We start from the raw sequence: 14342 nt of genomic DNA on the forward strand, positions 1-14342 counted from the left end.
CTGGCGTGCTCTGGCGTGCACTGGCGTGCTATGGCGTGCACTGGCGTGCTCTTGCGTGCATTGACGTGCTCTTTCGTGCACTGGCGTGCACTGGCGTGCACTGGCGTGCTCTGGCGTGCACTGGCGTGCTCTGGTGTGAATTGGCGTGCTCTGGCGTGCACTGGCATGCTCTGGCGTGCACTGGCGTGCTCTGGTGTGAATTGGCGAGCTCTGGCGTGCATTGAATTGCTCTGGCGTGCACTGGCATGCACTGGCGTGCTCTGGCGGGTAGTGGCGTGCTCTGACGTGCACTGGCGTGCACTGGCGTTCTCTGGCGTGCACTGGCGTGCTTTGGCGTGTACTTGCGTGCTCTGGCGTGCATTGACGTGCTCTTGCGTGCACTGGCGTGCTCTGCTATGCAGAACTCAAGTGCTTGACAATAGAAATCCACTACCCGACAATAGAACTCAAATAACTTGAATAATTTTAAAAAATTCAAGTGCTGTGATGTGCGTTTTTCTCAAACTTTTTGTTCATGATTTGCTCTATAAATTTATTGATTAAATACACTTGAAATGGTTGATTTACGAATTGATTTATGAATTGATTTACACATCCTCTAATTAAAAAATGGTTTTAACAAGTGAAAAAAATATTATAGCAACTTCAAGTGCTGAGCTGTTCTCTGCTGTGCTCTACCATGCACTGGCGTGCACTGGCGTGCTCTGGCGTGCTCTGGCGTGCTCTGACTTTCTCTGGCGTTTATTGACGTGCTCTGGCGTGCTCTGGCGTGCACTGGCGTGCTCTGGCGTGCTCTAGCGTGCACTGGCGTGCTCTGGCGTGCACTGGCATGCTCTGGCGTGCATTTACGTGCTCTGGCGTGCATTGACGTGCTCGTGCGTGCACTGGCGTGCTCTGGCGTGCACTGGCGTGTTCTGGCGTGCACTTGCGTGCTCTGGCGAGCACTTGCGTGCTCTGGCGTGCACTGGCGTGCTCTGGCGTGCTCTGCTATGCAGAACTCAAGTGCTTGACAATAGAAATCCACTACCCGACAATAGAACTCAAATAACTTGAATAATTTTTAAAAATTCAAGTGCTGTGAGGTGCGTTTTTCTCAAACTTTTTGTTCATGATTTGCTCTATAAATTTATTGATTAAATAGACTTGAAATGGTGTATTGGACATTAATTTACACATCCTGTAATTAAAAATGGTTTTAACAAATGAAAAAATTATTATAGCAACTTCAAGTGCTGAGCTGTTCTCTGCTGTGCTCTACCATGCTCTGGCGTGCACTGGCGTGCTTTGGCGTGCTCTGGCGTGCTCTGGCTTGCTCTGGCGTGCATTGACGTTCTCTGGCGTGCACTGGCGTGCTCTGGCGTGCACTGGTTTGCTCTGGTGTGAATTGGCGTGCACTGGCGTGCACTGGCGTGCTCTGGCGAGCTCTGGCGTGCACTGGCGTGCTCTGGCGTGCACTGGCGTGCTCTGGCGTGCACTGGCGTGCTCTGGCGTGCATTAAATTTCTCTGGCGTGCACTGGCGTGCTCTGGTGTGAATTGGCGTGCTCTGGCGTGCAGTGGCGTGCTCTAGTGTGAATTAACGTGCTCAGGCGTGCACTGGCGTGCACTGTTGTGCTCTGGCGTGCATTGACGTGCTTGTGCGTGCACTGGCGTGCTCTGCTATGCAGAACTCAAGTGCTTGACAATAGAAATCCACTACCCGACAATATAACTCAAATAACTTGAATAATTTTTAAAAATTCAAGTGCTGTGAAGTGCGTTTTTCTAAAACTTTTTGTTCATGATTTGCTCTATAAATTTATTGATTGAATAGACTTGAAATGGTGTATTGGACATTGATTTACACATCCTGTAATTAAAAAATGGTTTTAACAAGTGAAAAAAATATTATAGCAACTTCAAGTGCTGAGCTGTTCTCTGCTGTGCTCAACCGTTCTCTGGCGTGCACTGGCGTGCTCTGGTGTGCTCTGGCGTGCTCTGGCTTGCTCTGGCGTGCATTGACGTGCTCTGGCATGCACTGGCGTGCTCTGGCGTGCTCTGGCGTGCACTGGCGTGCTTTGGTGTGAATTGGCGTGCACTGGCGTGCACTGGCGTGCACTGGCGTGCTCTGGCGTGCACTGGCGTGCTATGGCGTGCACTGGCGTGCTCTTGCGTGCATTGACGTGCTCTTTCGTGCACTGGCGTGCACTGGCGTGCACTGGCGTGCTCTGGCGTGCACTGGCGTGCTCTGGTGTGAATTGGCGTGCTCTGGCGTGCACTGGCATGCTCTGGCGTGCACTGGCGTGCTCTGGTGTGAATTGGCGAGCTCTGGCGTGCATTGAATTGCTCTGGCGTGCACTGGCATGCACTGGCGTGCTCTGGCGGGTACTGGCGTGCTCTGACGTGCACTGGCGTGCACTGGCGTTCTCTGGTGTGCACTGGCGTGCTTTGGCGTGTACTTGCGTGCTCTGGCGTGCATTGACGTGCTCTTGCGTGCACTGGCGTGCTCTGCTATGCAGAACTCAAGTGCTTGACAATAGAAATCCACTACCCGACAATAGAACTCAAATAACTTGAATAATTTTAAAAAATTCAAGTGCTGTGATGTGCGTTTTTCTCAAACTTTTTGTTCATGATTTGCTCTATAAATTTATTGATTAAATACACTTGAAATGGTTGATTTACGAATTGATTTATGAATTGATTTACACATCCTCTAATTAAAAAATGGTTTTAACAAGTGAAAAAAATATTATAGCAACTTCAAGTGCTGAGCTGTTCTCTGCTGTGCTCTACCATGCACTGGCGTGCACTGGCGTGCTCTGGCGTGCTCTGGCGTGCTCTGACTTTCTCTGGCGTTTATTGACGTGCTCTGGCGTGCACTGGCGTGCACTGGCGTGCTCTGGCGTGCTCTAGCGTGCACTGGCGTGCTCTGGCGTGCACTGGCATGCTCTGGCGTGCATTTACGTGCTCTGGCGTGCATTGACGTGCTCGTGCGTGCACTGGCGTGCTCTGGCGTGCACTGGCGTGCTTTGGCGTGCACTTGCGTGCTCTGGCTTGCACTGGCGTGCTCTGGCGTGCATTGACGTGCTCTTGCTTGCACTGGCGTGATCTGTCGTGCTTTGTCGTGCTCTGCTATGCAGAAGTGCTTGACAATAGAAATCCACTACCCGACAATAGAACTCAAATAACTTGAATAATTTTTAAAAATTCAAGTGCTGTAATGTGCGTTTTTTTTTCAAACTTTTTTTTCATGATTTGGTCTATAAATTTATTGATTAAATAGACTTGAAATGGTGTATTGGACATTGATTTACACATCCTGTAATTAAAAAATGATTTTAACAAGTGAAAAAAATATTATAGCAACTTCAAGTGCTGAGCTGTTCTCTGCTGTGCTCTACCGTGCTCGTGCGTGCACTGGCGTGCTCTGGCGTGCTCTGGCGTGCTCTGGCTTGCTCTGGCGTGCATTGACGTGCTCTGGCGTGCACTGGCGTGCACTGGTGTGAATTGGCGTGCACTGGCGTGCACTGGCGTGCACTGGCGTGCTCTGGCGTGGACTGGCGTGCTTTGGCGTGCACTGGCGTGCTCTGCTATGCAGAACTCAATTGCTTGACAATAGAAATCCACTACCCGACAATAGAACTCAAATAACTTGAATTATTTTAAAAAATTCAAGTGCTGTGATGTGCGTTTTTCTCAAACTTTTTGTTCATGATTTGCTCTATAAATTTATTGATTGAATAGACTTGAAATGGTGTATTGGACATTGATTTACACATCCTGTAATTAAAAAATGGTTTTAACAAGTGAAAAAAATATTATAGCAACTTCAAGTGCTGAGCTGTTCTCTGCTGTGCTCTACCGTGCTCTGGCGTGCACTGGCGTGCTCTGGCGTGCTCTGGCGTGCTCTGGCTTGCTCTGGCGTGCATTGACGTGCTCTGGCATGCACTGGCGTGCTCTGGCGTGCTCTGGCGTGCACTGGCGTCCTCTGGCGTCCTCTGGTGTGAATTGGCGTGCACTGGCGTGCACTGGCGTGCTCTGGCGTGCACTGGCGTGCTCTTGCGTGCATTGACGTGCTCTTTCGTGCACTGGCGTGCACTGGCGTGCTCTGGCGTGCACTGGCGTGCTCTGGTGTGAATTGGTTTGCTCTGGCGTGAATTGGCGAGCACTGGCGTGCACTGGCATGCACTGGAGTGCTCTGGCGGGCACTGGCGTGCTCTGACGTGCACTGGCGTGCACTGGCGTTCTCTGGCGTGCACTGGCGTGCTTTGGCGTGCACTGGCGTGCTTTGGCGTGCACTGGCGTGCTTTGGCGTGCACTGGCGTGCTTTGGCGTGCACTTGCGTGCTCTGGCGTGCACTGGCGTGCACTGGCGTGCTCTGCGTGCTCTGGCGTGCTCTGGCGTGCTCTGGTGTGAATTTGCGTGCACTGGCGTGCACTGGCGTGCTCTGGCGTGGACTGGCGTGCACTTACTTGCTCTGGCGTGCACTGGCGTGCTCTGGCGTGCACTGGCGTGCTCTGGCGTGCACTGGCGTGCTCTGGCGTGCACTGGCGTGCTCTGGCGTGCACTGGCGTGCTCTGGCGTGCATTGACGTGCTCTTGCGTGCACTGGCGTGCTCTGGTGTGAATTGGCGTGAACTGGCGTGCACTAGCGTGCTTTGGCGTGCACTTGCGTGCACTGGCGTACTCTGGCGTGCACTGGCGTGCTCTGGCGTGCATTGGCGTGCTCTGGCGTGCACTGGCGTGCTCTGGCGTGCATTGACGTGCTCTGGCGTGCACTGGCGTGCTCTGGTGTGAATTGGCATGCTCTGGCCTGCACTGGCGTGCTCTGGTGTGAATTGGCATGCTCTGGCGTGCACTGGCGTGCTCTGGCGTGCTCTGGCGTGCTCTGGCTTGCTCCGGCGTGCATTGACGTGCTCTGGCGTGCACTGGCGTGCTCTGGCGTGCTCTTATGTGTATTGGCGTGCACTGGCGTGCACTGGCGTGCTTTGGGTGCTTTGACGTGCTCTGGCGTGCACTGGCGTACTCTGGCGTGCATTGACGTGCTCTTGCGTGCACTGGCGTGCTCTGGTGTGAATTGGCCTGCTCTGGCGTGCACTGGCGTGCTCTGGTGTGAATTGGCGTGCTATGGCGTGCATTGAATTGCTCTGGCGTGCACTGGCGTGCACTGGCGTGCACTGGCGTGCTCTGGCGTGCATTGACGTGCTCTGGCGTGCACTGGCGAGCACTGGCGTGCTCTGGCGTGCACTGGCGTGCTCTGGTGTGAATTGGCTTGCACTGGCGTGCACTGGCGTGCTCTGGCGTGCTCTGCCGTGCATTGACGTGCTCTGGCGTGCACTGGCGTGCTCTGCTATGCAGAACTGAAGTGTTTGACAATAGAAATCCACTACCCGACAATAGAACTCAAATAACTTGAATAATTTTTAAAAATTCAAGTGCTGTGATGTGCGTTTTTCTCAAACTTTTTGTTCATGATTTGCTCTATAAATTTATTGATTGAATAGACTTTAAATGGTGTATTGGACATTGATTTACACATCCTGAAATTAAAAAATGGTTTTAACAAGTGAAAAAAATATTATAGCAACTTCAAGTGCTGAGCTGTTCTCTGCTGTGCTCAACCGTGCTCTGGCGTGCACTGGCGTGCTCTGTTGTGCTCTGGCGTGCTCTGGCTTGCTCTGGCGTGCATTGACGTGCTCTGGCATGCACTGGCGTGCTCTGGCGTGCTCTGGCGTGCACTGGCGTGCTTTGGTGTGAATTGGCGTGCACTGGCGTGCACTGGCGTGCACTGGCGTGCTCTGGCGTGCACTGGCGTGCTATGGCGTGCACTGGCGTGCTCTTGCGTGCATTGACGTGCTCTTTCGTGCACTGGCGTGCACTGGCGTGCTCTGGCGTGCACTGGCGTGCTCTGGTGTGAATTGGCGTGCTCTGGCGTGCACTGGCGTGCTCTGGTGTGAATTGGCGAGCTCTGGCGTGCATTGAATTGCTCTGGCGTGCTCTGACGGGTACTGGCGTGCACTGGCGTTCTCTGGCGTGCACTGGCGTGCTTTGGCGTGCACTTGCGTGCTCTGGCTTGCACTGGCGTGCTCTGGCGTGCATTGACGTGCTCTTGCTTGCACTGGCGTGATCTGTCGTGCTCTGTCGTGCTCTGCTATGCAGAAGTGCTTGACAATAGAAATCCACTACCCGACAATAGAACTCAAATAACTTGAATAATTTTTAAAAATTCAAGTGCTGTAATGTGCGTTTTTTTTCAAACTTTTTTTTCATGATTTGCTCTATAAATTTATTGATTAAATAGACTTGAAATGGTGTATTGGACATTGATTTACACATCCTGTAATTAAAAAATGATTTTAACAAGTGAAAAAAATATTATAGCAACTTCAAGTGCTGAGCTGTTCTCTGCTGTGCTCTACCGTGCTCTGGCGTGCACTGGCGTGCTCTGTCGTGCTCTGGCGTGCTCTGGCGTGCTCTGGCTTGCTCTGGCGTGCATTGACGTGCTCTGGCGTGCACTGGCGTGCACTGGTGTGAATTGGCGTGCACTGGCGTGCTCTGGCGTGGACTGGCGTGCTTTGGCGTGCACTTGCGTGCTCTGGCGTGCACTGGCGTGCTCTGGCGTGCATTGAATTGCTCTGGCGTGCACTGGCGTGCTCTGGCGTGCACTGGCGTGCTCTGGCGTGCATTGACTTGCTCTTGCGTGCACTGGCGTTCTTTGGCGGTCAGCAGTAATCTCGGGGGTCAGCTCGATGAACATCTGTTGGTCAGGGGAGGCTGCTATATAGGCGGGTAGGTCAACGTACTGTAGCCCTGTGGTGCCGTTCGGAGTGGCTCGGGTCATGCTGACGATGCGATATAGGGTCAGTGTTCGCGCGTACTCGAACACTGGAATATGTATGAATAGACGGACTTCGTTGGTGGTTCTGGCAGCCGTCACCTTCGCCTCTTGGTATGATCTCCACATGTCCCAAGCTTGTATCGCTGGTGTTAGTGTCCATCCCGATGGCATGTTGTTCTTTATGTCTGCAATGACGGTCTGGAGCTGAGTGGGCTGAAAAAGTGCAGGTGATAATTTATCCATGGCAGCGTATGTAAGCCCGTTGCTGAGTCGGCTCACTAGTTGCTGGAGCCACTCGATTGCAAGGTCAACTGAGCGGAAGGCTTTGTCGATTTTGTCTCTTGTTTTCCAGTCCCACTCCATCTCGCGGGCAAGGTTGTCAACGGTGCTCTGGGTGTTCGCGAGATCTTTGTCTAGTGTCAGACACGAGCGCTGGAGGGCGTCTGTTGTCTCTTTGCTGGCTTGTAACTCCCATATCGTTTCGTTTATCAGCGTGGTGTGCGTCTCGATGGCGTGTACAATTGCTGTTGTTTCTGTTGAGAGTTTTTCTACCTGGTTGTTAACTTTGTCCAGTTCTTCCGTTGTTGAGACGCCGAATAACCAGTTCAGTATTCTACCACCTCCGTCGACCATACCTCTTTTCTGTCTGTTCTTTTGTAGTGACGTTTTTAGGCTAAGGTAATCCTTCTCGATTGTTTCTAGTCTTGTCAGCTCGTATACTGCTCTCTCACGGACGAGAGCAGCGATCATGTACTGGATTTTCTCTGTGTTTGGCATGACACCGCTGTTGCTTTTGAATGGTTTGTTACCTTCGTTTACTGATGGCCTCTCTACGATGTTGTAGCCCGAGGGTATGGCTGGTGGTGCAGGTAATCTACTTTTCTCTGTGAGCCATCTTTTTAATTCTTTTGTCATTTTGTCTCCATGGTCAAACGAAATATCGGTGACGACTGTCCATTCAGAGTCGGAAAAGAACCGTTCACCCAGGGATTGGAAGATAACGCCGTAGTTTGACAGCTTCACCTCGCGTGTGCCCTCTACCGGTTGTGGTCTGAATGTCGCAAGTAGTAGTGTTGTCGACCACCAGATGGTGTAGTGTGCCATGGTTGTTGTCGTCACGACTCCCTCTATTGGTCGCAGGTGTAGAGTTGCCAGTAATATTGCCGGGTACCGCCAGGTGGGGTGGTGTGCCATTCCGTTGCTCGTTGCCTGGGTGAGTTCTGGCTTCATGGTCAGCGTCGTCAGCAATCCGCATAGTAGGGTTGAAGCTAATGCGAATCTATTTCGTCTGATTCTCAGTGGGTATCGTCGGGTTTGTTCGTTTGGTTGTGCGTCTGGTTGTTGTCTTGGGGTCTCCTCGGTCTGTTGTCCGGTTCCAGGGGTGGTGCCTTTTCCATCAGTCTCCAGTTCTGTCTGGGTGATGTCGTGCGTTGGTGGCCTGTCTGTGACTGGGTCTTTGGGGTTCCCGTTTCTCTCTGTGTTGGATGTTGTGGTCGGTTCCTCTTGGTCTGTGTTGTCGTCTTCGGTGTCGTAATGCTCGAAAAGAACGCTCTTCTTTGCTGGTTCTGTGCTTAGACTGAGCGTGTCCTTTGTGTTGTTGTCGGCTTCCTCTAGTCTTTGGTCCATTCGTATGGGATCTGTGAACTTCTTCATTCTCTCTACGTGGACGATTTCGGTCTTTTTCCCGGGGATGAGTCGGATCTCGTAGTTGAGCGGCGTTATCTGTTGTTGGACCACGTATGGTCCGTGCCAGCGGTGTAATAGCTTCTCTGCCAATCCAATTTTCCGTGTGGGTCGGTAGACCAACACTTTCTGTCCAGGGTTATACATCTCTCCTTCTTGTCTTGTTTCATCGTAGTGGCGTTTATATCGTCTTTGGGCTTTCTGGTTCCGGGCGTCCACTTCTATAAACGCTCTTTGTAAATTGCCCAGCATCCATGTTTCGAAGTTCCCTGGTCCTCTGCTCTCTACTCGTACAAGTTGTTTTGGGTCAGGATCTGCTCCACAGATTGCGTCGATCGGTAGGACTGGGTGGCGTCCGTGCATCAGGTAAAAAGGTGACTTCCCGGTGCTTTCTTGTTTACTGGTGTTGTACGCGAACCGTACAAACGGTAATGTCACATCCCAGTCGGTGTGGTCTCGGCTGACGTACATGGATAGCATGTCTGCAAGTGTGTGATTTAACCGCTCCACCAATCCGTTGGCCTGTGGGTGGTATGCTGTGGTGGTCTGATGATTGGTCTCCATTGCTCTGATTACTTTTTGCATCATCTTCGCAGTGAAGCATTTGCCCTGGTCAGTCGTTAGTTTCCGCGGTGCGCCGTGGCGGAGGAGTACCTCGTTTAGGAAGAAGTCTGCCACCTGTTGTGCACCTGCGCGTGGTAGGGCTGTGGCTTCGGCCCATTTTGTCACGTAGTCGACTGCTACTATGATATAGCGGTTGCCTGCTTGGGATGTCGGAAAAGGTCCTAGAATGTCCATGCCGACCCTGGACCATGGTCTTTCGACTTGCGATACTTCAAGGAACCCTGATGGTTTTTGGTATCGTCCCTTCTTCCTTGACTGGCAGTCGGGGCAGGCCTTGACGTATCGTTCGACATCCCTGGAGATTCCATTCCAGAAATAGCGTTGTGCCACTTTGTCGTAGGTCCGGTTCTCGCCGAGGTGCCCGGCTGTGGTGTCGTCGTGGCAGGCCTGCAGTATCTCGGTCCTGAAATTCCGTGGTATGCAGAGCCGTAGCTCTATCTCTCCTTCGCCTTCGCCTGTGATCTGCATCCTGTATAGTAGTCCGTTTTCGATTGTGTAGTTTGTCGTCTCTCTCCCGGCCTCCTGATTCTCGAATACGTATGCCCATTCTCTCTGTTGGCCTTCTTGTAGTTCATTGCGGTTTTCCTGGGTCAGTAGGCATATGGGAGCGTCGGAATGGGTGTCTGTTGTGGTTTGCGGGCGGTCGTTTTCGTCGTTTGTTGGGTACCTGGACAGGGCGTCCGCGTCTTGGTGTAGTTTCCCGTTTTTGTGTGTGATCGTATATTTGTGTTCTGATAGGGTCATCGCCCACCTGGCCAGTCGTCCAGCCAGGTCTGCCTTTGATTGGAGCCAGCAGAGGGCGTGGTGGTCAGTTACGATCTTGATTGGGCATCCCCAGATGAATGGTCGAAATTTCTTTACCGCCCAGACGAGGGCGAGGCATTCCTTTTCGGTGATTGAGAAGTTCCGTTCGCTCGGTGTCATCAGTCGGCTGGCAAATGCCAGGGGTCGTTCGATACCTGCCTGCTTCTGTAATAGCACGGCTCTTACTCCGTATCCGCAGGCGTCTGGGTGGATCTCGAAATCGGCGCTTGGGTCTGGGTAGGCTAGTGTGGCCGCCTTTGACAGGAGTGCCTTCAGCATGTCGAAACTTGTTTGGTGTGCTGTGGTCCAGATGAACAGTGTTTTTTCCTTGGTTAGATCAAACAGCGGTTTGGCGATTTCTGCGAATCCTGGCATGTGTCGTCTGTAGTATGAGCACAGGCCTAAGTAGCTCTTGATGAGTTTTACTTTCTCCGCTCTCTTGGCTGTAGGTGATGGTGGGGGGAATCGAGCCACTGCGTCTATCTTTTCTGGGTCTGGGCTTATTCCGTCCGCGTTGATGCGGTGTCCCAGGGCGGTGATCGCTGACTCCCCGAAACGGCACTTTGGTAGCTTCAGTTTGAGGTTGGCTTTCTGGAGGGCCTCTAGGACGAGTCGTAATCTCTTGGTGTGCTCTTCGGTGTTACTGGCGTATACGATGATGTCGTCCAGGTAGACGAGGCACGTTGTCCACCGCAGTCCGCCTAGTACCGTGTCCATGGTCCGTTGGAATGTTGCTTGTGCTGTGCAGAGGCCGAAGGGCATGACTAGGAAGTGGAAAGTGCCGTCAGCTGTTACGAACGCGGTTTTCTCTCTGTCCTCTTTCCTCATCGGTATCTGCCAATATCCACTTTCTAAGTCCATTACTGAGAATACTTTTGCTCCATGTAGTCTTGACAGTGTCCTGTCGATGTTGGGCATGGGATAGACGCTAAAAATGGTGATTCCGTTCAGGGGGCGGAAGTTGAGGCAGAATCTCCATGTGCCGTCCTTCTTTTGCAAGAGCAGTACCCTTGCGCCCCAAGGCCCGCTCGCTCTCGCGATCACTTTCTTCTTTAGCATCTTTGTCGTCAGGTCTCTTTGTATCTCCTCTTCTTTCCACGACGTTTGTCGTGGTGCTTGGTAGATGGGTCCGGCGTTCTCGATCAGATGGATTTCGTGTTCTGCTACGTTGCAACGGCCTAGCTGGTCCCCATCTCTGGCAAAACAGTCTCCGTTGTCTCGTAGTGCTCGTTCGATGTCGTCTATCTCTTCTTCTGTGAGGTCTTGGTTTATGCTGGCTCTGAAGTCGAGGTCTTTGGGTGTTTGTTCTGTGGTGGTCATGCACGCTCTTGGGGTTGGTGGCCTGTCGTCTTCGCTGATCTCCGTGCCTTCGGTCCTAATTTCCGTGCGATGTCCTAAGACCATGCCTTTGTGTACGAAGGCTGGTCTGTTTTCTAGGTTCATCATTAGGATCAGTGTTGTCAGTCGGTCACCTGGTAGTAGGGCTCTTCCTGGTGTTAGTCCTGGGTTGGTCCTCCTCGTCGGTTCGATCAGCCATGGTCTTCCGTCTGGTGACTCTCGTACTGCTTCATTTTGCACTACCTCCACTGCTGCCATCGATCTCGCTGGGATTCTGCTTCCTTTGCTTGCTATGATCTTGTTCGTCGGTCCGGTGTGAGGGTCTTCTAGGACTAGGCTGACTGGCAGTTCTCCGAATCTCATCTTGGGCTTGCCCGTCCCGTACTCGATTTCTAGTGTCTTGAATCGGCGGAGTACGTCGTTGCCTAGTAAGGCGTCGATCCCTCTCATCTCCAGTACGAGCAGGTCTGCTTTGATTGATCTCGTTCCGATCGTTAGTGATAGTTCGACTCTTCCTAGTGGGGGTGTCCGTTGTCCGTTGACCATGACGATGGATGGTCCTCCCCACGTCTTCAGTTCTAGTGCTAAATCCGCTGCTATTCTGGGTGATACGATTGATACGGCTGCTCCGGTGTCGATCACTGCTTCTATCTCCTTCTCGGCTCCGTCCTTCCCGATGGTTACGTTCTCTACTAATAGCTGGGCGACATCGATCTTCAGTAGTGGTATTTCTTTGTCGTCTTCGTCGTCGGAGGTGCTCATTAGGGCTACTGTTGTGTTCCGTTGTGTGTTGCTCTGTGTCTCGTCGTCTGTCTTTTTTTTGGGGCAGTATCTTTTTATGTGGCCGTCCTCCTTGCAGTAAAAGCAGATTGGTCTCCCGTCGGCTGTCCTCTGTGGGGTTGTTTTTTGGTTGCTCTGTGTGTTGTATTGTGGGCTTTTGTTGTCCGGTCTGTCTCTTCTGGGTGGTCGTTTTTTCATCGCTATGATCTCCCCTTGAAGTTGCTGGACTACTTCGAGGAGTTGTTTTAGCGACGGTTCTTCCTCCGCTTTGTTTGGTTGTTGTTCTCTGCCGATGGCTGCTACTCGAGCTTCCTCCTTGTCCGTCGCTAGGGTGTGGACGGCCCACCCTTGGTTTTGGGCTATGTCTGTGGCTTCTGTGTGGCGTCTTATGGTGGCCAGGAACTCTGCACAGGTCTTCGGTTGGAGAACCCATATCTTCTCTACGAGTGTGCGCTTCAGCCCTTGGTACAGATGATGTATTTTGGCTGCTTCCGTCATGTTTGTGTCCATGAGTCGGCAGAGGTTCATCACCTCGTAATAATATTCTGCTGCTGGTTCGTTTGCTCCTTGTTTTCTGTTCCGGAGTTTGTTTTCTTGGTATCCTGCGTAGCTGTCCTGTAGGAACTCCTTGGTGAACACCGATCGCATCCCGACGACCGCGGGAGTTCCGGCTACGCCCTGGGCTGCTGCTACTGCGGCTGTGTCTGCCCATTGGGTTGGTGGTGTGAGGCACTGGTACCACTGTCGTGCAGGTCCTTCCATGTAGATCCCGAAATTCAGCCTCTTGTCGTCGTCCGACCACCTGTTGTAGTCTGCTATTACGTCGTAGCGGTCGATCCAATCCGCTGGATCTTCTCCTGTCTTCCCCGAGAACGTTGGTGGTGCTTTGAACTTCAGCAGCCCGGCCGCCATGTTTGTCGCTTGTCGTCTTTGGGGGGGGGGGGGTGTTGGGTTCCTGTTTTGTTGTGTTGGGGTGATGTTTGGTCTGTTTGTCGTTGGTTGGTTCGTCTGTGGTGTTTGGCTCCTGTTCGTCTGGGTCGTGGGGGTGGTTGGTCTGATGGGCCGTGTTGGTGTCGGGTGGGTTGGGCTTTGCTGGGTTGTTGTCGTGTTTGGTGGTGTGGTGCTGTTGTTGGAACTGGTTAGTAGTCTGGCTGTGGGGTCTTCGTTCTCGGTCTCTGATTCTGATGTTACTTCTGTCAGTTGATTGTAGCTAATGTTTGTCTCTGTTCTTTCTGGGTTGAGTTGGTCTGAGCGTTGGTTCCAGAGTCGCACTGGTGTAAACAGGTCTTCTTCGTCTTCTTCTATCGGGTTTTCGTCGTTTCTCACTGGTGAGAAAAGTTCTTCTTGTTCGAATACGTCGTCGTCGTCTTCTGCTGGTGGGTCTGTTTCCTCGCGTCTGCTGTGGGTTCCTTCCAGCTCTCCTGTTCGGTTTGTGGTTCCGTCTTCCTCTTCGTCCGTGGGCTGGCTGTTGCGTGTGTCTTGTGGTCTCGTTCTTCCTTGTGTTCGTCTTTGGAGGTCGTCGTTGTCCCACGTTAGGGATTGTGTTGAGCCTTGGGTAGAGCTGTTGTCTTCTTCGATCGTTGGTGCTCTGTTTGCTCGCGCCTGTTGTGTGTTCGTTGGTTGTGCTGGTTCCTGCGCTGAGTTTTCGAGCTGGCTCCTGTCCACGAACCCACTATCGCGGCCTGTGTGGATGGTCCCGTCTCTCGTCTCTCTCCGGCTCCTCGTCTGGTCGGCTTCTCTTTGGTTGTAGCCGCACTTCTTCCTGGGGCTGGTCTGTGTTGAGCTTGCTCCTGCTTGTGGAGGGCTCCCGGCTGCCTCTGCACCTTCTCCTGGTCGTTCGGCTGTTCTCTGTTCTTCGGTTGGGGCTTGTTCTGCGGCCTGATTGTCCTTCCTCTTGTTGTCGCGGGTTTTCTTGCTCGGCTCTAAAGGGGGAGACGCTGCGATACCTTGCACGCGTTTGCTCGTCCTCCTCGTCTGCTCGCTCATTCACCTTCTGGCCTCTCGTCTCCTTTGCTGTTCTGTCGTCGTAAATTCTTACTGTTTACTTTTTGCTTGGTCGTACCTTAAATCTCCACCATGTAACGAGGCTGGACTATCAGGCTGAATGTCAGAGTGTATTCACGTACAAGAGTATGCAAGACGTACAAGTGTATGTGCGAAAAGACAATGAATCTCTGGCCCCGACTGCTAAGTGGGGGCCCCCTTTTATCCTAGAATGGTCGGAACTATATGAGCTCCGACCGGGATTATCTGAGCCGCTATTCGGGGCCGGATGGCTACAGGAGACGTCCGGTAG

This window comes from Daphnia pulicaria, chromosome 7 (assembly GCF_021234035.1).
Source record: "Daphnia pulicaria isolate SC F1-1A chromosome 7, SC_F0-13Bv2, whole genome shotgun sequence".
Classification (NCBI taxonomy): Eukaryota; Metazoa; Arthropoda; class Branchiopoda; order Diplostraca; family Daphniidae; genus Daphnia; species Daphnia pulicaria.